Below are 21,812 nucleotides of genomic sequence, written 5' to 3'. Positions count from 1 at the left end.
CCAAATCCCTGGCTCTAATCCATCTCCTAAACCAAGAGAATATAGAAGTTTAGAATGGCTGAAGTCTGGCTCTTGTGTTGGTAATACCATATAACCCAAGCTTAGATGCCCAGGTACACTGACTGATGGTAAGAGAGGTCAGAAGGAACTGGTTTCTTTGGAAAACCTTGTGAAACAGTCTAGAACCACTTTGCCAACAGGCTCCCCAGGGAAGTGGTCATGTCACCAGAGTTCAAGGAGCGTCTGGACGACGCTCTTAGTCATTATTTAGTTTGAGGTAGTCATGCAAGGAGCAGGGGGTTGGACTTGATGATCTTATGGGTGCCTTCCAACTTGAGATACTCTATGATTCTATGATTCTCTCCCTTTGAAGAGTCTTGTGTTTGTTATTAACCAGAATCAGGATACTGAAGTTGATGGACCTGATAGCATGTTTACCTCTGCAGCAGAACTTTGTCTCATTTCACAAGAGGACAGGCAGTTCAATGTCTCACAGAACAGCAGCAACACTACTGGCGATGATTTCTTCCTTGACCTCCTACTGAATGAAAGTTCAGCATTTTTGTGACGCGGTAGTAATCTTCAGAAACTTCTCCTTTCTGTGGACCACTCATGGGTTACAATACAAATAACATTTTCAATTTATAAAGAAGTTTCATTTGAAGACCTCATTATTGATTTGCAGCATTTTCTATTAGCCTTGCAGTAATGAGGGGGTTGCATATTGCCCTTTACTTTTCCAAGGGGGAAACTGAGGGGTGGAAAAAATAAGGGTTTGTCAGGATTATGAGAATTACCAACTTTATCAAAATGTGGGCCTTCTCTTAGAGACAGAAGGAGAGTTCACGTCTAGAAAGAGTCAAGCTTTCAGGTCAGGATCCAACCATGGCCTTTGCCATCCAATGCTCTCTCAAAACCAGACAGTGCTGTCAGGTTTTCTTTTCGCTCCCTCTTGCTGCTTGGGCTGTGAAGCAAATTGCATGTACCAGACTGGCCTCTCAAGGCAATAAGTGAAAAATGGCATTTTAAAATAATAGATGCCAGGTCCTGCAGCTCAGAACTGTCATATTGCATGTTAAAAGCTCACTCCTTCCCAGAAGTGAGGTGTAAAAAGTAATACAAATATGTGTGTGTGCGCACATGTGCATGTGTCTGGGTCTGGGACACAGACAGATTCCCTACCTGGAAATGGCTTGCTATTATTAGACATGCAGTTACCAGGGGTTATGTAAGACAATTGAAGCTCTGTTTTTTAACAGAGACATGATTCATGCTACTTGTAGTAACAGTAACCACCTCCAAACGAGACAGAAAGCAGACACAGACAAAAGGCTGAAGAAATCAATGCTGGCTGAACACAGCCATCCTCCTGATACCTTCTGCCTCTCAAACAGCCGTTGGGTTATCAGCAGTGGAGGTTGATGCTAATTCCGAAGACTTCTGGAATTACTGAACCGGTGCATTTGTATCGGCAGCGTTTTCAGGGAGCGGCTGAGCCTGCAGGAGCTGCGAGGAGGGACAGCGCTGGGCACACTTTGCTGTGTTCCCGGCAACGTCTCTAGTGTTCTGCAGGAGGCTGAGGGAGCTGTGAGCAGAACTAGCACTCCTACTCTATTTTCTCAGTTACTCCTGCTGGGAAAGGCTGGAACCAAAACAACTTTTGGCTCCTCTGCAGTTAACACTTCTACAGTCATTTTTATAGTAATGTGGAGGGAGAGTCGAGACCTGGAGTAGCTTTGAACTTCTGCCAGCACTCTTCATTAGAGCAAATTGTGAAATCTGATTGAACTAGAATAGCTCTGAGCTCCCCTACAGCTAAGATTCCTGATCCATCTCCTGTGGCACTTCTTGCCGGTCATGGCAGAGATCAGAATATCTGCAAGCGCCTTCATAATTTTGTTCATCTGGGCCATTTTCTTATGACAGTTTCTGTTGGGAGATAGCAAGAGTAAGGTAGCTGCCAGATTGTCTACAGTCAAAGATCTAATCTCCTCCTCACAGCATTTCTTTGATAGGAAAAAGGGTTATGTTCTGAATACCAAAGTGAACACAGGTGGGGTGCTTGTTTACAGAGTGTCACCTTCCAAAAGTAAAAGGTGGGGAAGTTGCTGTCAGGTCCCCTCAAGTCACTGCCATTCCCTACAATGTCTTCTCTTGGAAGACTGTGGATGTCCTGTAAAATTTCGTTTCAGCATCATCTAAACCGATCTGCGTAGTAACTTCTGCTGTCAAGGAATAAGATGCTGAAGATTTGGAAATGGTCTTTTTAGCACTCAGAAGACAGCCCTCCTACGTTAGCAGAACTTACCCAACAACAGAGCCAACTGCCTTCAGTTTCATTCAGGAAAGTTTTGAAATGACCAGGGAAATAGCCTCTAAGAGCCACAGAAATACTGAATTCCAATAAATCCCAAGAGTTTATCATTTGCTAATACTGGAGTAAGAATAACAACATTTATTGCTATGTTATTTTCCTTAATGCATCATGCTGTATATACTGTACAGAGTAGAAATCACTTCAGCTGCTATTAATGTTAGTAATCATTCTCCATCAGCCACACTGCATACAGTTTTAGGAAAACAGTGAAAAATAACTCAGAGTGCCTTAAAAATGGCATTGTAGTCATATCCTGACTCTGTGCTTTCCTGGCACAGGGTATTTAAAACCCAGATCTGAATAACGCAGCCGGCACCGACATCTCTACATTTCAGGCACACTTAAGAAAAATCCTGTTTTGATGCAGACGATACCTAACTTTAAAAAGCAAATAATTATCACAAATATACATCACACCTCAGGACACATTGCTGTCAGTGACTTGACATTTCAAATGATGAGTTTCGCAAATGTGCATAACCATCAGATTTGATTGAACAATGTTTTAGGATAATTCACATGCTCATCTAGAACTTTTTTCATTGTGTTTTGGCACTGAAGCATGAAACAGGAAATCTACAGTGGGTTTCTCTTTGCTTGTGAGGAAGCAAATGCTTTGATCAGTTCTACGTACTCCAAGGCTGTAGTCAGTTATTCCTCAATGGATAATGAAACCAAAGCCCAGAGTGACTCTGTTTCTCTGTGGATCTTGTGTGATATTTTATATATAGTTTTTGACATAAATCAAACAAGCTTTCATTTGTACAGTTTGAGGCCAGAGGCTGCAAGCACACGGGAAGAATGGTATGGGAAAACATGTTCGTGGTGCTTTTTACCTAGTCTTTTCACTGTGTTGGTTACTGACTCTTTAATGATTGACTTGCAAGGGAAATCTTCAGAGACAGGAGACAGTCATCCAAAACAAAACAAAAAAATATTCAAAATCATTTGAGTGTTTTTCCTGACTGTCAGTAACATGATTGTTTAGCGCAGCATTCGAGCAGTGGTGTTATGAATCTTAAAACTTAAGGAAAAGGTTCCTTGTCTCAGACCTTGCCCCTCAGAATGCATGCAAACATGATTTTTAATATAAATCTTCCTCTAGTAAGGGCAAGTAAAAATCCTGCAAGTTTCTTCCTCTCCTTATAAAACAAGTCACATAATAAAAGCTCAGTGAGAGGGAGGAATTCCATCAAGATGATGCTAAGTTTTTGGTGGGGGGAGGAGGGTGTTCAATTTTTCTGTTTAACTGTTTGTTAACCCGGGTCTTGGTGCTTGAGAAAACCAGATGTATGAGTGAAAGTTTCATTTCCTAGTTTACTTTGAGGGGGGTGGTTCTGTGACAAATGGATCAAATCCATTGAGATTTATTGCTGGTGGTATTCCGTTGTCCTACATGAAATTACACCTTAAATGAATGTAAACAGTATCTCATAGTTTCTGCAAGCAATAAGCCATGAAAAAAACAGGATTTCATGACTTTTATCAGTTACCATTTTCTATCATCTTCCATACTCATGACAATGTACTTCAGACACATCTGTGGGACTAAGGGTTTCAGGGTTTATGCCAAAGTATTTTCAGGGACAGCATTCAGTGAAACCAAAGCAAAGTGTAGGGGAGGAGGAGAAAACTCAGCTCATTCTCTTCGTATGCTTTCATTGTTTTTGTTCTTCCTGAAAAATAATGTCCTTTCAGATTTCGTTTGACATCTCCATGATGTTGAACAGATTCGGAGAAATCACCAATATTTTGACAGGGTTCCTTGGCAATGAAATGTTCATGAAGCTCATCTGTCATGAGCTAATCTGGCTCATTTAGCCAAAGCAGTAGCTTAGGCGGATATATTACTGTAACAATTTAATTTCTACACATTTTCTTCGTCTCTGGTGATTGCAGTGATGGCAACTCATATTTCAGTTGGAGAAACATTGGTAGTAGTTGCAGCACAACTATACCTTTGGGTTTGTGAGAACCTTGCTTAAGGTAGCAAGGCAGTGTCGTGTTGTTGAAGTGCCGCCTTCTTGGTAACAAGGCAAGACTGATTGCACTGGCCATCTTCAGTGTTCATGGCTTCAAAACCTTAATGTCTTACCTTGTTCCCCTCTCACAAACCTTCTGAGTTTCATACCGTAATGCTGATGCCTTGTAACCTACAGGATCAGCACATGAATGCCTGGGGCTGTTTATACTCTCAAACTGCTTCTATTAATACTAAGTATCTGTAGAAAACTAGCACTCAAGACTCAATAACACTAGCAGTATACAAGCACTACCCACAAATCAGTCTGTTCCCTGGAAAGCTTATGTAGGTGCAGTTCCACCAAGCACTGAAGATTTACTCTGTATTTGACACCAGCATCAATAACATCATGACTTTATGTATTTGCCTCAGTCACACCTCACTTTAATGAATTGCTTTGAAAAGTATGTGGTTTCGTTCAACATTCAGATATGATTGTGACAGCTCCATAGTAGGAATATAGAGAATTCTGTCATTATACCCGGCAATATTTTGCCAGAATAAGATGATTTTAAAATAATAATTATATATATAACTATACAGACATACATATAATATATATGGTTGCCAGATATGTATATATCTATCTATACGTACAATGCTGTTTCTTCTCTTTACCACTTGTGAAAAGATAACTCATGGTCTGACACGCTGCCATGATTCAGTCTGTCATCATAGATTTTTGTATTCATTTGAATGTTTAGCTGAATGTTACATCAGGGCTTTTGGTGATCTGCTTCTGCTCTGATTAAGCCCACCAACTACTGACATTTAGATGCCTCTTCCAGGTACCAGTTATCTTCACCATTTCAAATCAGGAGTGCAAAGTCTGAACAGATGCTTAACATTGCCTAACATTGCTTTACCCTGTTCTGCCCACAGCGAGGTGCAGCCAAGAGAGCAACATACATTCTGCTTGGGCACCATCTAACCAGTTTCTCTGCAAGTGTGGGGTATATACACCCAGCACACTAAGCACGATGAGATCTTCATTAATGGAAAATAGGCAGCACCCCGATTTATATCTTAAATGAGACAGAACTCCTCCAAAAGTTGAGGGCTGAGGCCTTCTACCACTGCACAGGGTAGGAGGGGCCATTAGGCAAGGGGAGTGGAAAGGAAGGTCAGTAGGAGAAGTTATCCTTTTGGACCTTAGCTCTTAGGTATGGTTAGCTGTTGCATTGAGAATACTGCTTGAAAATAGAAAGAAGTACCAGAAGAATCCACAGACAAAAGTGAGACCTAGAAAATGCCTATTACAAGTGCCAAATTCAAACTTAAGAAAAGAATTGCACCTTAAGGGAAGCGAAATTCTATAGTATCAGATAAAAGGCAGTGAAAGAAGGGGAAAAGAAGCAGATACAGACAAGTAATAGAGGGTTTGTGAGACAGAAAGTGGGAACCTGGTGTAGACTTTACTACAAACTACATTGCTATTCCAGATTTCAGTAAGTACCCCTGGGACCTCAGGGAGAGATTTTTTCTCTAGTACTTTTGCAAAGATGTCCTTGTGGGAAATTGGCCCTTACCAGGCTAGAGCAGTCCAGCGTTTTTAAACAGTCTTTCTGCAAATGTCTAATCCATTAACAAATTAATTTCTGAGTTTCAGGCCCAATTACTGATAGTGGACATACAGTGTTCCCAGTAGAATACAGAAGTGAGCAGTTTCCTCTCCTAGATGAGGCCCTGACTATTGTGAAAAATTCATGCTATGGCGTTCTGATAGCATGTCCTGTGCTGCTAAATTTTAATGTTTTCTATGGCACACATTCTGGCCTCCGTTGGAAGGGTGTTTTTTATATCACAGTGCATCTTGATCTCTGTTTAAGACACTGTGGTTGGATACCTACCTGTAGGTAGCCAACAGCCTAACCTTGTTCATGGAACATAAGTGCTGCAGTCTGCCCTAGTCAGAGGATGTACCTTCTTTTGAAAAAGAAACAGTAAAACACATCTGGAATAACCCACTTCATGCAGCAAGCTGACTCTTGAATCACATTTGTTGATGGCTAACACTGCTGTTCTCATCTTCTCCTTCTTGTTGCTGCTTTAAGAATTTCATCCAAAATGCTACTCCCAGAGAGAAAAAGTGACCAAAAAAGAATTGCATTTAGCCTAGACAGCTCAGTCTGAAAATATATCATGATTGTGAAAGCGTCAATTAAAACTGACCTCACCTTACTCAAGAGACCTGTACAATATGTGGATTAAGATCATACATGCTAACTTCTGTGGCACTAGCCAGGTCTTATTTTCCATTGCCTCATGATAGACAGCACTGTGCCAGCACAGCAAATAAGAATAATCAGAAATAAGCTCACAAGAAGCTCATCTTTTAATTTTTTCATTACGAGGGATCACACGAAAGGCAGAAGGAAGCAGACTTCTGAAGGTATCAGGGAAAAGAGTATTGCGGGGATAAAATAAATAGCAATTAACTAAAAAATTGAGTCCCCTTGATCAGGACTCACTAAGAGAAAGTAACAGAAGACTGTGGTACCAGGTCTCAAGCAAAGAGAAAGATCTATTCTGCTGATTGTCTCTTGCAGGTCAAGACATTCAAGTGCCCCTAATAAATGGGGAATACTGAAGGTGTTTGATGGTGTCTCTGAGCAGAAAGAAGTAACAGCCAGGGGGAGAGATAGAAATGTCCTGCAGGGAACCAACCTAGAAAAAGCAAATTTCAGGACCAAGCACCAGCAGGAAATTGATGTTTATAATATTTAAGTCATCTGTAAAGGAAATATTGTCATGGTGTGTTGTATAAAGAGCAGAGTCAGGCCAATGCTTGCTTATGTGTGTTTTAAGTAATATGATATGACAGACCACATCAGATCTATGGTGCTGATTAATGAACAGCTCTGGAAAGGTAGCTAACAAGAGATGAAAGGGTCAAGACACAAATTTCAGGAGGGAGGAGAGGGAGGATCAGTGCCCCAGAATATGGAGTTACGGTCCAGGAGCCCATTAATCATCAGCATTATTATGTAAAGTACCACATTTTCTCCTGACTTTATGCCCACTGCAACTCCACTGAAGCCAGTATAGAATTGACCTAAAGTGTACATCTTAAATCACAGTCCGTAGTACATCACTGCTATCATAAAACAGACCTTCCTTAATAAAAACAGTAATACTATTAATGTTTCTTACACCCTCTAAATTAAGAGATAAAGCTTGGGAAGAGCAAGGTGGAATAAAAGTGAGCATATATAAAATGCCCAAGTTACCATCATTAGTGGAAATATTTAAGTAATAAGAGTCTGCATTTCTGGAATGCATTCATGCAGAAAATTTATCCTCCAAAATCTTAATTAAGCACACAGTACCTCATGGAGCAGAAATGTAATGCTTTCCTTTCCTGGGTAGAGAAGCCCAGGTAGAGAGGGGAGAGGTTACTTAACCCAATGTCACACATCCCATTCCCCTGCTGTCCTGCTTGTCTCTCTTTTTGCCCAATCTTCTCATGGTCAAAAATCCTTTTCCTCTAATTTTTCCCAAGCTAGATTAAAACTTTTAGAAAAATTCAGGGTGTTTCCTTCTCCGTTGCACTCCCTGAGTCTTCCGAAGTTCCATCAGCTTTGTTGATTTTATGTACTTAAAATGTACCTATCAAATGCTGATGGTCTCAGTGCTTTATGCTCATCACACTGGAGGAGGAGATATATCTTCCCAGGCCATAGCAAAAACGATGGAAAAAAAATAAAGATATTTTAAGTGTTGCCTTTCACAGAGATTTTAGTGCCCAGATTTTGTAGAAGACTTTGAACAGCCCATCTCTAACAACTTGTCTGCCTGACCCTTGATGTGAAGCCAGATTGAGTGCTAGGCAGTGCTGTAAGAGAGAGCCACTTGGATTGGGATCCCAGAGATTGGAAGAGCAATAATGACACAGAAAGAGAGGTGACAAAATATGCAGGATTAGTACATGCAGTTCTTAGGCTTCTCTTGTGTGAAATTAGGAGTGAAGTGAGCAGGAGTTCTGCCGAAGTAAAGACTAAAGACCTGATCCTGTGATTTTTCTGCTTCTAGTACAAGTTAAAAATGCATGTTAACTGAAGTACTGGGTAGTCTTTAAGGCACACGGGATTTATGCCTTAAAAAGGTGAGCAATAGCGAGATAAAAGACAGACTGATGTGTGCAAAGTGGATATAAGAAGCGAGGTCAGCATTATCAGAACGGGGGGGGCGGCATATACGGAAGTGGGAAGGAGAGCTTGAAAGTAAGCAATGCTGAGTGTTAGCAAGGGCTTAAATCTGCAGAATCCTTGCGCGTTATGGCACTTTTGAAATTCAACCCTTGGTAGTGGTCAAAGGTGTCACTGTTTTATGTAATTCCTTTGAGCTAACCTGATGCTAGCATAAGGTTCCTCTCCCAGGCTCTGGTGAAACTCAGAGGTTCAGGCTAAGTTGAGGATTTTTTGTGTGTGTGTTTAAATTTACTCAATTTGCAATTCAAAGCAGACTCCAAGAGGGGAGAACCTACAAAAACTGGAATCAAAAGAAAATGTTTGCTTGAGCCCCTGTGAACTGTAGCTGCCAGATTTCATATAGCCTGTTGAAATCAGTATGTAGCATATAACCCCATCACCAATAAACGTCATCATTACAAAATGTATAAATTGAACATAAAACTGAATGTATATTTTGTGAAGTACATTATTACAGTGTCATCTAAAATCCTTCATTGTGTCTGCTGGTGCTCATTCTGGTGTTCCTGCTGCACGAACAGTGGGGGTTTTTTATTGTGTTGCATTTACAGACATAAATTCCAACTTGCACAGTGACATTAACTACCTGTGAAATAACAATTACATCTCTTATCATTTTTTGTTCACCTTCTTGATTTCTTTGATAAAGCAAATATTTGCTTTTCTTGTCTGATCAGAGTAGGCAAAATCATTTATTCATGGAAATAGCACCATTGGCTTCACTGTGGGTAGGACTGAATATGCTGATGTCCCAGGAGTTCTTTGCATAAGTGAAGTGAGCAGGATTTAATTCTGTCCCTGGATGTTAACTTCAGACATACTTCCAACATCCACAATGAGCCACCCAAAGATCATAAGAAGCTAGCAAAGGAGGAGTTCTGTTAGTCTGAGAGGGATTCAAGTCCCCCCAAAATGTAAATACTCCCACAAACTTAGGCCTGGGTGGTGAAATCACCCTCTAATAAATACTGGAGCTGAGGTTTTTCTTTGGATCCCTTTCTGCATTAGTCCATTGAGTCCAACTCCCTCTTTAACTCAGGAGATTTCAGACATAAAACTGCTGCTGAGCTCAATCTTTCCCGAAAGGCTGACAGTAAGTTATTTCACTGGTCTCACCACAGTAGACCTGGTGGCTGATGGGAGATCAGTGGGGTTTCTGCTTTGATAAGAGCCATCATTTTTGTGATGTAAAGACAGCAAAAGAAGCGAAGGAGGATTTTTCCTTCCTTTTCCTGCCTTTCAGTCCTGAGGAAGTGTTTGTTGCTGCTTTGAACAGGACTAGCCTTGTTGTTCTGATGAGATGCACTTGAGTGCCAAGTTTGTGCTAGCTCTCCATCACTGCTCCGTGCTCATGCCATTAGAGTGAGCAACTTCTCAGAATGAATCCTACTGATAGCGCTTTGCTGGCTAATCCTCCCTCTCCTCCTCACTTCACCAGAATAGGTTGCATGGGCAGACTGGGGTAGCCGGGGACCGACTCTGTTGTTGTTTGCAGCTGGGGCTGGAGGGATTGAAGCGGGAAGAATTCGGCCCTACCAGGCTGCAGCCAGCTGTACTGACAGCGGAGAATGCCAGTTAGCATTGCAGCAAGTTTTCTTGCTCTCAGTAAATAATTATTATTTCCCTCTGACCTTTCCTTTTGGTTCTTTCTGGTACAGACACAGCCTCTCTCTGTTCCCTGCCCCAATGAACGTCTGCACTAGGTCCAAGGCTTGGAGTAATTTACCTGAAGAGTGATACCATTTGGAAACCACTGTAAGTATATTTTATCTCTTATAAAAGACTTCTTGTTTCAGCAAAAAAAGACATCTTTAAAAAACAAAAACAAACTGCAGCACCTGTGAGCATTACTGATGAGGGTAAGCTAAGTTTTGCTTTTGAAATTTGCAAGGAAATATGTGGGCAAAAATATGTCAATAAAAAACTGTTAAATATTTAAGTCTTAGCCTCGCAGCATAGTTCAGCAATGGCTGGTTTGATCCGCTTGTATCTTTTAGTTTGGCAGGTTCTCCCTGCTTGCTGCTCTAGTTCGTGCTGTTCTAGTTAGTTCATCCATGTTTGTCTTCAGAGTGTTTATCTTCTTTTTTATTCTTACTACTTTTTAATGAGACACCTTTCCTCTCGTTGGTGTTTCATGCAATATAGATTGAATTTACTGCAGCTCCTTAAAGGTTTACACTGTTCTTTCCGGGCCTTGAGTCATTTATGATTTAAGGCCATTACAATTTGGTAGATTTGGCTGGATTACATAGGTAAAGTTGCCTGAGAGAATTTTGACTTTATGTTGTGGTTTTATTATGCTCTGAAACTACCAGTTGTCTGTTATTCGCACTTTTTTCCCCATAGATCTCATAGTTTTGATTTCTTATCATCAGTTCTCAGTGCTTGCCAGTATTGTCACAGTGTTGCCGTAGCTGAGATGCTCTGAGGTTGTAAGTCAGGCAAGTTTTGTAGTCAGGGCCTAACTTCCATAAGACTTGTGGTTTAGGTGGAAAAAATGGACAAATTTGGGGGCATATAAACCCCACTTCAGGCCTGAAACACACCCAGCAAATTTCAATCTTAGTTTAACTTAATCTCCGAGTTTAATTTAATTATGTTAATCAGTCTCCTGTAAGGGATTTTGGAGTTTATTTTACTTTTCTGTGTTGATTAAATTTTCCAGGCTTTTACTGCACTAGAACATTGGGCCTCTCTTGTCAGTTCTCCGTGCCTCCCATTCTTGCTCTGCAGTGTTCTACTGGGATTTCTCTTCCGTATTACATTTTATGGTGATGTTTTCAGGAGTTTGTGTTTTCCATTGTATGACACAAACTTGCAATCGAGATTTTAAACAAACTGCCAGTCATGTAGCTGTAACAGCATGAAGATCAATGTGGCTGCAAAATCATCAGAGAAGCTGTGTGAATATTCAGGCAGTCAGCCTGTGCAGGACTTTTAACTACTGAAGCAACACTTCTGGCAGGAAAACTGGGATGGCTCAGGTGGTTTAAAGCGAGCTTGTCTCGGGAAGCTTCACCCTCAGCTCTGGCGTTCAGTGTGCCCTAAATTTTGAGGTGAGGTCTCTGGGCAGATTTCAGTGCTTTTCACTGTTCTTTCGGGCTTTTTTTTTATATATATATATATATATTCAATGATCGTACTCTTCTCTCTCTCTCTCTCTCTTTCACTTTGTCACTTTCTAAATATGTATTGTCAATGTCATGTCTGGAAGAGACACAACACTGGCAGTGATAAGCACTGATATCAGGAGCTGTGTTAGTTGCACACAGGCAGAGGAAGAATGTGCAGCAGAACACTCAGGAAGAATATCGCTTAAAATCAAATGCGAACTATTTTCACACTCCTACATTTTTAGGATCTGAAAAGCCAGGGGTTTTTTTTTAATTACATACAGTCTCTGTGAATTACTAGGGTTACAGACAAACTGTACACCGGTGAGTTAAGTGCAGTGCTTGGGCACTACAGGCATCTCTGACCTGAGGGCACTTACTAGAAGGTGATGCCGTATCTGTGAGGAGGAGAAATAATGCCTGGAACATGGGTGGGCAGACTCAGCCAGCAGCGGCAGTTGTAACAACATCAGCAACCCTGTGGTGTGTTCCCTCCGTGCTGTTTAGTATGCAATGAACAAAGGTCTGGTTGGTGACCCAGCCCTCCCTGTATTCAGAGGCTGAAAACTGCCTCATTATTGTTCATTATGTAGTATTATTCTCATACAGTCACATTATCATAGCTTCCCCTGAGAGCCAGGATGCTACTGTGGGTTCTGCGCAGCTACGCTGGTTCCTATACCTGAGCTAATTTGTTCATTGCTAACCTGGTGTCTCTGCAGGACGGAGAGCTGTTCCCTGTGTACGGGAAGGTTCAAGCGTTAGTTATAGCTGCTGTGTGAGAAGTACAAGAACGTAGATTGCCTATTTTTGACAGAGGCCTGGTTTGCTGGTCCTGCTGTGAGAACATGTTAACTCATCGAGGGGAAATTCATTCCAAACTCAAGTCATGGTTGCAAGGGAGGTACGTGCAAAGAAATCATGTGTGGAGAGCGAGTGGAGGGTTGGGGGAGAGAAGGCTGTATGCAAGAGTGGCAGCAAGAAGGGGGAAGTGTAGCAGGGGTTTTAAAGGCTTTCCAAAGCTCAGAGGTAGTAATTAGCTTCTAGATAGCTTTGAGGTTAGGACATCCAAAATACTATCCATTCTGCCTTCAAATTAAACAGAAAGGAGCCAATTCTGTTTTGCAACCAGTGCCCAGATCATTGCAGTTGCTGCAGCATTGTGAGTTGTCCGCCATCTGAGACCTTGTTTTATGGCAGTGTAGTGTTAAGGTACGTGGAAAGGGGGGGATGTCTCACTGCCATGAAGATACCGACAGACAACAGAAATAAAAAGATGGCAGTGATTGTATGTCTTGCTTTACACATGAGCTGGAAAGTGCTGATACGCACAGTTCAGTTCAGGGATGACAGTGGATGCATTTACCCTGATATTAGGTACTGGAGAGCGTACAATCAAGAAAGAAGAGAATATATTTTAAGTGATGTAAATGAACATAGTAAAAAATAACACAATAAATATAAGGGAATGCTGGAAGTGAATACCAACAAAAGTAAAGTACCTGGACATAGGATAGAAAATTTAAAGAGATGGAGTAGGTAGGATGTTTAGAAATGGACGGGATAAATCTGTTATAAATCAGTAGCAAATACGAATTCTGCAGTGACCCTCAAGACTCAGATTAGCTTAGAAAGGTCAGTGTCTTTTCTGTCCCCGACTTCCAGGAGTCTGTGCATCAGGTCCATATACAGAAGTGCCATCTCTTTGCTATATTGGCCTTCTGCTGTACTTCACGAGAAGCAAGATGATGATGGCCCTCTGATAATTTTGAGTGCAGTATTTGGAAGGACTTGTAATGCACCACAGGTGTGTGTGGAGAAGGAGCTCAGAGATAACTGGAGATCAGACTGGAGCCCCTTGTTCTGAGGGCAGGTTCCCAAGTCTTTTGCAAGGAAGTTGCAACTTTTACTGCCCTTACTAACAAGTAAATAGCAAACTTACTGTTTCCAGGATTAGTCTGTAGAGAAGCACATAATCACATGAACTGAAGTAGCAAGGTAGACTGACCCTTACTACTGAAATAATCACACAGGACTGCCAGTCAATGAAGTTCAGGGATGGTACATAAGTAGGTATAATTTGGGAAGGTTCCACAAACAATATTTATGACTTGTTTCATTCTCACTCCTACCTTTGTGCTTTTTATTATGTGTTTCATTCTCACTCCTACCTTTGTGCTTTCAGGGTTTCTGACATAGCTATGACAAGTCATACTCTTCCACAGTTAGTGTGCCATTTTACCATGGAGATGCATTGGAGAGCTTGCTGATGGAAGTATTCATAGAAGTGTGCAATCAGGAAAAAAAATTAGGTTGGAAGGGTCCTCTGGAGGTCTCTAGTCCAATTCCCTGCTCAGAGCAGGGCTGACTTGCAAGTTGGATTAGGTTACTCAGGGCCTTGTTCAATTAAGTTTTGAAAATCTCCAAGGATGGAGGTACCACAACACCGATCCAGCACTTAAATACTCTCTCTGTGAAGACTATAGCAATAAGATAGCAATAGAAGTAGACTATGTAAGTATATATTTAATTAGAATATGTAGGTGAAGATCATAGCAATAGGAGCTTTCTGTATGGGTGATAAGGTAGGAAAAAGGACAGCAATATACTTACAGCAATAGCAGGATTTTTCTGGCTTTGCCCGTTGTCCTTTGCTGGCAACAGCAGTTGGACATTGCAGACTGGAGAAGAACCTTCTTTGGGTTTCTTCATAGGTAGTTTTGATCACAGTGTCCCCAGCATTTTTCTTTTCTGAAAAGTTTTCTTTAAATCTTTAGCTGACTTGGCTGTTTCCCTTACTCAGCCTTCCTCATGTGGAAGCCTGCATTCCTTTCAGGTGGTACTGAGATGCAGGGCATGTCGAAACAGTGTGAGAGAAACGAACTGCTGTGGAGAGGTATCGCCTCTAGTGCCAGTCAGTAGCATTGCTTTTCTTCCCATCCTAGTGAGCGTAAGTCACCAAGCTGCAGGATTCTGATGTGGAAAAGCGATGACACAAGCATCTTGATAACAGTGTCAGCCTTAAGAGCGAAGTGGAAAATAAACAGGTTTGGAAAGGAAGAAGCAAGGGTGCTGTGCACAGCCTCACTGGTGCCACTACCTGTTGCTAAAGTATTTTTTAACCTATCCCTCTAATGAGTTTTGAAGGCCTGGGAGGCACATGTGGGATCAGCCACACGATGAAGTATCAGACAGTGCTTGGTGTAACAACACAACTGTGGCTGTGCCAGCGGCTGACAAGTCGTGCTTTCCCAGACTGAGCCCCTACCCTGCAAATAACAACAGCATCCTGCCCAGGGGAGGCAGCTCTGCATGTGGAAAGAGCTGGAGTCAGGGGCTGTATTCCGAGCGTGTAACTTGGGTTAACTCTGAGCTGAAAACAGACCATAAATAGGGCGGTTCAGCTTCCATGCGCAAGGGACTTCATTACCCCGTGCATCCAGAGTCTAACCCTACATACATCCTTTGCTGCCTGGACAAAAAGCCATGCTATCTGAAAGCTTCTTGGGTAGCAATGCTGTAAAAAACCACTGCTTTATACACAGATTCCCTGCAGCCCCCGGTGCGTGCTGGCTGCACATGGGAGAGTCATGGGATCTGGAAATAAGGTGTGTGAAGGTGTGCCAGAGTTGATACACCAAGAATTGATGCAGACTGTTACAAACAAAATGTATGCAGTCCATATACTTTAAAATGTATGTGCCCAGTGTCTCAGGCATCCTCATCCACATAGCAAGAGATGGATCCTTGTGGCAGAACAGGGAACAGGCAGAAGGATGCCCAAGCTCGGAGTGACGAGATGCTCTGTTTACTCCTCAGGAAGAAAATACGCTTTTCAAATGGTTTGATTTTCCTTCCATTTAAAATGGAGTATATCAGTTCAGCCCTTTGCTGTACCTCTGCAACTTTAAGTAAGGCCCATTTAGTCATCTCCTATTGATTTAGATCAGATTAGACTTTAGCCCGGTATATTTTGAGCATATTGATTATATATGTGGAGGATACAGCAGCAGTACCATCTGCCTGTCCCATGGCATGGGGATTTTTAGCCCCAGTAATCCAAAACACATCAGAGCTGCCAGCAGCTGCGGGGTTATCAGCGTGACCCTCCGTTGGCAGCAGTTCACCTGCAGAGCTCAGCTCCCCTGCAGCACCCCCAAAACCCCGTTCCTCTGGGACCCGAGCGCCTTTTTTTGCGTTTTCACCAGCCCCGGGGCATCCCCTCATCGCCGGGCAGCCCAAGGCAGATGCCAGTGGCCTCTCGGGCTCAGCACCTCCTGCGGGGGGCCTTTGCGGGGGAATGGGGGGGGGGGGGGGGGGGGAGTTGTGTTATTTTTTTTTGGCCCGTTTAACTTATTTTTTTATTCTAGTGAGAATTTACGTTCCCTCCTCTCCCGGAGCTTTCACTTTCCGGCCGAGGAGGTACCTCGGCGGGGCGGGGCGAGCGGGCAGAGGCCGCTGCCCGGGGTGGGTGTGTGGGCGGCCGGGCCGGGCCGGGCCGAGCCGGGCCCGGGCGGCTGCCGCCCCCCGACGGCGGCCGCCGGGAAATGGCGGCAGGTCCCGGCCCTGCCCCCGGCCGGGCGTGCCGCCCTTATATAATGCCTTTATGTAAGCGGCCGGGGCCAGGGACTCCGCTCTCCCCTGCGAGGTGGCCGGCCCGCTCTGCTCCTCCTTGTCGTTGTCCCCACACACACACGCAGCCCCGCGGGAATGGGGCTTTTCTTCCTGCACAGACCGAGTTGTTTAAAAACTGAGAGGTCGGTCCAGTCCTCAAAAGTCACGTTTTGGCCTGTCAGCCGCCTGCCGTCCTAGGTGGGATGAGGGAGAGCAGGGCGTGTGGGGAGAAGGGGCTCCTGCCTTGGCCCTTCAAGGAGGACAGTCCGACCCTGTGGAGAGGGGCTTTGAGAGCAGACAGGGAGCCGGCACCACGCGCGTGGGGCCTGGGTGGACGTGGGGCAGGGCCGCCTTGGCTCCAGCGGCACCTCCGTGCTCTGGGACGACCCTTGCTGCGGCCAGACCCTGCCCCGAAACCACAGTCGCCCTGCGGCCCAAGCTGCGGCCTCAAGAAGGGGCCGCTCCCAGGGTGACCCGCCACTGCTCGCACCTCAGGTGCCAGCAGGAGATAACGGCGTTTTATTTGGACAGCTTCGGCCTCCCCGGCTCCCGCTGCTCTCTCGCAAGCGTGGTCGTGGCCTCCCTCAGCGTGCAGCGGGAGCTGCTGGATGTTTACCCGGGCACCGTGGCCACGTGCTGGGTCAGGGCAGCGGTGTCCCCGGCTGGGTGGCTGCCTGCCTGGGAGAGCAGGGGAGGGAGCGCCTTCACCTGTAAAATGGAGGGGAAGCAGTGAGGTGTGGGTGCTTGCCTCCCCGTACAGTGCTCGCTGCGTGATTCAAAGCCCGTCGCTTCTCTTCGCGCCTTAGTTTCTCCATCTGTGAAATGAAGGTGGTGATTACTTGCTTAATGTTCCTCTGAGGCTTAATTCCTTGTGTTTACAAAATGCTCGGAGGTCTTGGATGGAGGGAGGCATTGAGAGCTCACATGCACTGTGCTTATAGCCTGTTGCTTCAGGCTCCAAATCTTCGTGCTTTACTTAGATGACCTCTGCATCTCAAAATTACTTCAGTGCTTTTCCCTACAAAACGAGTCTCTGCACTGATTCGCTTTCAACTGGAAACTTGCATATTTGTTTGCATTTCAGACAATTCTATTACATTTCTGTATAACTCCATTCAGAATGCTACAGCCTTGGTTAATATTTGTCAAATGGAGCTCTGAGTGTCTAAACCACTGGGACGAGTTTCATTTTATATGTCATCAGTAGGGGCAGAATGAGGAGCTTCGTGCGTGGCCTATTTGCTGTAACACAGTCTCAGGGCCGTTGCATCAGAGTCAAAACAAGGAGCAGCTTGTTTCCAAACAAGAAGCATGGAGGAAAGTCTTCTCTGCCTCCTTCCCTGTAAGGGAAAAGAGAGGAGAGAGGGGGGATGGTGGGGGCGAAGAAAGTTATCTTTAACAGATTCTAAAAATGCCTTTTCCCAAATATGCAGTCAGTCCCTTCAAAGGTCTCTTTGTTTATTTTCAGGAAGAAGCCCAAGACAGCTGAAAACCAGAAGGCGTCTGAGGAGAATGAGATTACTCAGACGGGTGCATGCAGCGCCAAGCCGGGCCTTCCCTGCCTGAACCTTGAAGCTGTTCCGTCTCTGAGCCCGGCCCTCATCCACTCACCACATTCACCAACAAACCTGCACGCACACACAGGGTCATCTGATTGTGAGTACACCAACATGCTGCTGGGTTGCACTGGGGTTCTTGAAAACATGCTCCCTACTGCAGACCAGGTTTTCCAGTTGGATGCTCTTTCCATAATGGCACGAGCAGGACTGCCTCAGGGCTTACCTTTTTCCTTCTTTGGGAATTACCACTGAAACTGAGTGTTTTGTGTTAAGGTCATGATAATGCAGTCAGCCAGAGGAAGCTGAGAGCGTGTTGTTGGGTCAGGTTGCTGCTTCTTACGAATTAAAAACGGAAGACCCCTCAAGCGTGTCTCTTTCAGACTAGAGCTATAGTTATTCCTCTCCAGGTAGTCACATGCTTGTTGTTACCCAAGCATATCTACTGATGGGGGATTTTCAGCCTGTGCTGTGTTGCAGTGGGAGAAAACAAGTGTCTGGCTCTGACACCCAGGATTGTAAAGGATTTCCACAAAGAAAGGGGGGAGTGCTTTGTGAAGAGGATCAGTCTGAGAAAGTCTGGAAAATCTTTGTAGACCTGTGTGGTTGTACTAGTTTAAGGCCCTTGTTTTGAGTGCATTCACTTTCAGATTACTCAGCATGGGTTAATTGGCCTTTTAAAAATGTTCTTTTCCATTTTGCCAAAAAATACAAAAATAAGGAAGGGAATGATTAAAACTGGATTTTGGAAAGTCAGAAGTTTCCCTGTCAGGTCTTCAAAACATTGTCATTTCACAGTGGTCCCTGCCTGGAAGTCTCTTGGGCAAGAATGTGCAGGGTGATGTGAACCTCGTCATTCACTAGTTTTAGAATATATAGTTTACCTCTTCTGCGGTGGTTTTAGGATGTTGTAAAATTTACAAGGGGGAAAAAAAGGAGAAAGAAAGATGATGACACCGGATTTCAAGAGCTCAGAAACCAACCAGACTTTGCAGAGGCCTATAAAAAAAAAAAAATCAGGGCATGACAATAAAAAATCAGATTAAAAAGTATGTATATCCTTTTCTTTTTTTAATTTAAAAATTCTGCCTCAGGGCCAAGCTTGGAAGCAGCCGGGTTATAGGGATCATCACTATCAAAATCACTTTAGCTGCAATTCATTCCTGTTGGCTTCTGACTTTATTCATTATGAGCTTCTTCTAGAGATCTTGATTTTAATAGAGCTGGTAAACATTGGGGAGACTTTCCTAAATCTCACCTGGTGATTTGGGGAGAAGAAAGAGATGTGAAACAATTGAGCAGCAGGCAGCATGCAGTTTAGTATATACAAGAATTCTCTTCAAATTGGAGATGCCAGGCTCTTTGTTAAAACTGGGGTACAGTTTTGTCTTGTAATGTTTTCTGAAAACAAAAAGCTTGTGAAAAGATGCAAAAAATGAGCAGAACAACAAGAAAAAATAATCCTTATTTTCAAACAAAGAATCTATTTATCCCATTCACAAAGATGAAAGAGTTCATCAGTAAATGGGATTTGAAACCTCACACTGATGTTTTTTGACAGTACAAATGGAAACCCATGAAAGCAACCTTAGGACAGAGGCCAGCAGGAATTGTAGGGAACTTGGAGAATGAGCTCCTGCTTTTGCTTTCTGAGGTGGCCAAGTTCAGGGGTGAGGAATATTGGCAGAGGGCAGTAGGGGGAGGTGGAGCCTGGAGTTCTTCATGCTCTACCTGTTTTGTGGACAGAGTCTTTTAGACCCCAAAGTTTTTAATGTCCCCAACTCACCTTCCATTCCTACTAAATTCACAATACCAATATGAATTAATTGCAAACCCAGGTTAGAGGCTCCTTTCACACTGAAGTTGGGGTTTTTTTTCAGAAAAGAACTTTAATAATAATTTCAGCATTAATATTGTCCCGTTTCAGGAATTGTTGAAATTTAGTTCCCAAAATAAAGTTAGAGTCCTGCAAAAATTCAAGAAATGGTAAGATGTCATGTGGTGTTGATCTCTTTTAGTTGATTCCATGTGCTTTGAAACCAATGGAAAAACTCCCATTATTTATGATGGGCTATAACCTTTATCACGCCATATTTGTTCAGGGCAGCATGCATGTAATTAGTGTTTGGCACGCCCTTGTGAAATAGCAATGCCAGTTTCTCATACAAACTAAAAACGAGTCATGATGAATATTTACTGCATATTTACTGTAGCTATCTCCTGTGTTATGTAGTATTTTTTTTCAATATTGCCTCAATCCTTAGTGCTGGAATACATTCATTGACCCAAGAGATTAATACTTGTGGCTCCCAATATTTAAAAATGGGCTTCCCCGTCATTACAAACTCCTTCTCCTTACCTCTTGCCTCCCCTGCCTTTGGACTGATTCTTTCCCCTCACCCTAGAATCCCTCCCTTTGTCCTTCTCTTCCCCACTTCTCAGAGCTACATTGCCACATCTTTTTTCCTCTCAACTTTTGGACCTGTGGTGATCCTTTACTTCTTTGGGCCAGCAGCACTTCTTGTCCTCTCTACCTTCTAGACACTACAGCATTGCTTCTCCTCCCTTGCCCAGACCACCATACTGCCTCTACCCCCACAGCTGGGCAGATAATATTTCATTTTCAAAGGGCATTCTTCATTCTGGTGGGGAGTTTTCTAGTGGATGGTAAATAATTTAAAAATACTTAAAAACTAGGATTAGACAGGAAGTTTGAGAGGAATTTTCGTTGCAAATATCAGAAATGCCCAGAAAGAGTCGGTGTGGTAGGGCATATCAATTCTTGGAAAAAAGCACTGATGTACAGATGGTTCCATAAGCCCTCATTCATGTATCTGGAAAAAATATTTGGATTTTATGGGCCACCTATTCCAATGCGCTTGAAATCTTCACTGACCATTTTACATGCACAGTCACTAGTGCTTGGCAGAAAACACCACCACATATTTATTATGAAAAATATTAAGAAGCTAATCTACTTTAAAAAATCAGGGTGCTTTTGGAATGATTCTGATCAAAATACTTTTTTCCAAGCATAGGAAATAAAAACTCTATGATAGCCATCTTCTCCTCAGCTGTAAAAGGCAGAGGTGAAGAAAGCCTAAGCAATAGTCTGAATGCCAGTCTTAACTGAAATGAGTACTTCACAGAAAAATGTGGGTGAAGTCATATGTGATGCACAACTTAATTTAGGGCTTAATTCTATAGAGTAGTGCGTTGTACAGGATGTTTCTGGTACCACTTATTCGCAATGAAATTACATTACTTCTGACCCTTGTATGACTGGGTCTTAGATTTCTGGATTTGAAGTTTATGATATATTTCTAGTGCAGATGAATCCTTGAAGCAAAATCCAGAACCTAGGATGCATCGTGTCCAGTTCCCATGTCTTTCAGTCTTGGGAAATGCTAGATCATGCAATGCAATTGGAGAAAAAAGTTAGGGGAAGAGGTGCTTCCTGAGGTAACTGTTTTCATGTAGGGCTTGGCAGATAAAAAGCACCACTTTGAATTAGTTTGGAATTAAGTCATAGAGTGAGCTGATAGAGCTCCAAATGAGTTATACCTCTAGCTACTCAGCTGTCACAAACAGATGTAGCTGCTTACCCAGAAGAAAGGTGTTTGTGCAAAAAGCTACAAGGACAAGCATGGAGGCACAGGTTCTGGAAAGATTAAAAAGCAGCAAAGGAAAGCATATGAGATTGGTGCTATTTGCAGTTTTCCACATACTTTCTTGCTTATGGATAGAGAATGCATAAAGTTGGTAGGGTCCTAGTTTGAAGGCTGAACTGCCTCAGGTAAAGCTTGTAAAGATTTTGCTGAGAGGGAAGGAAGTCATTAGGACTTGGCTGTATGTAAACTGATTTGGTGTGTATAGGCCACTTACTTCAGGAACCCTTCAGAAAGCATCTATACCTAT

General features: G+C 43.1%; 1 protein-coding gene across 15 annotated transcripts in view; it reads left to right on the top strand.

The window, feature by feature from the left end:
- ZBTB20 (zinc finger and BTB domain containing 20) overlaps positions 1-21,812 on the top strand; it is a 513,942-nt gene that overhangs the window by 443,060 nt on the left and 49,070 nt on the right. For all 15 annotated transcript variants that reach the window (XM_069785795.1, XM_069785793.1, XM_069785792.1 and 12 more), the window contains 2 exons: positions 10,270-10,366; positions 17,807-17,994. The gene's annotated coding sequence lies outside the window, so the exon portion shown is untranslated. The remainder of the gene's footprint in view (positions 1-10,269; positions 10,367-17,806; positions 17,995-21,812) is intronic.

The sequence above is a fragment of the Haliaeetus albicilla genome, chromosome 6 (genome assembly GCF_947461875.1).
Source record: "Haliaeetus albicilla chromosome 6, bHalAlb1.1, whole genome shotgun sequence".
Taxonomy (NCBI): domain Eukaryota; kingdom Metazoa; phylum Chordata; class Aves; order Accipitriformes; family Accipitridae; genus Haliaeetus; species Haliaeetus albicilla.
Note: the sequence above shows the minus strand (reverse complement) of the source record. Positions and strands in the feature narration are given on the sequence as shown.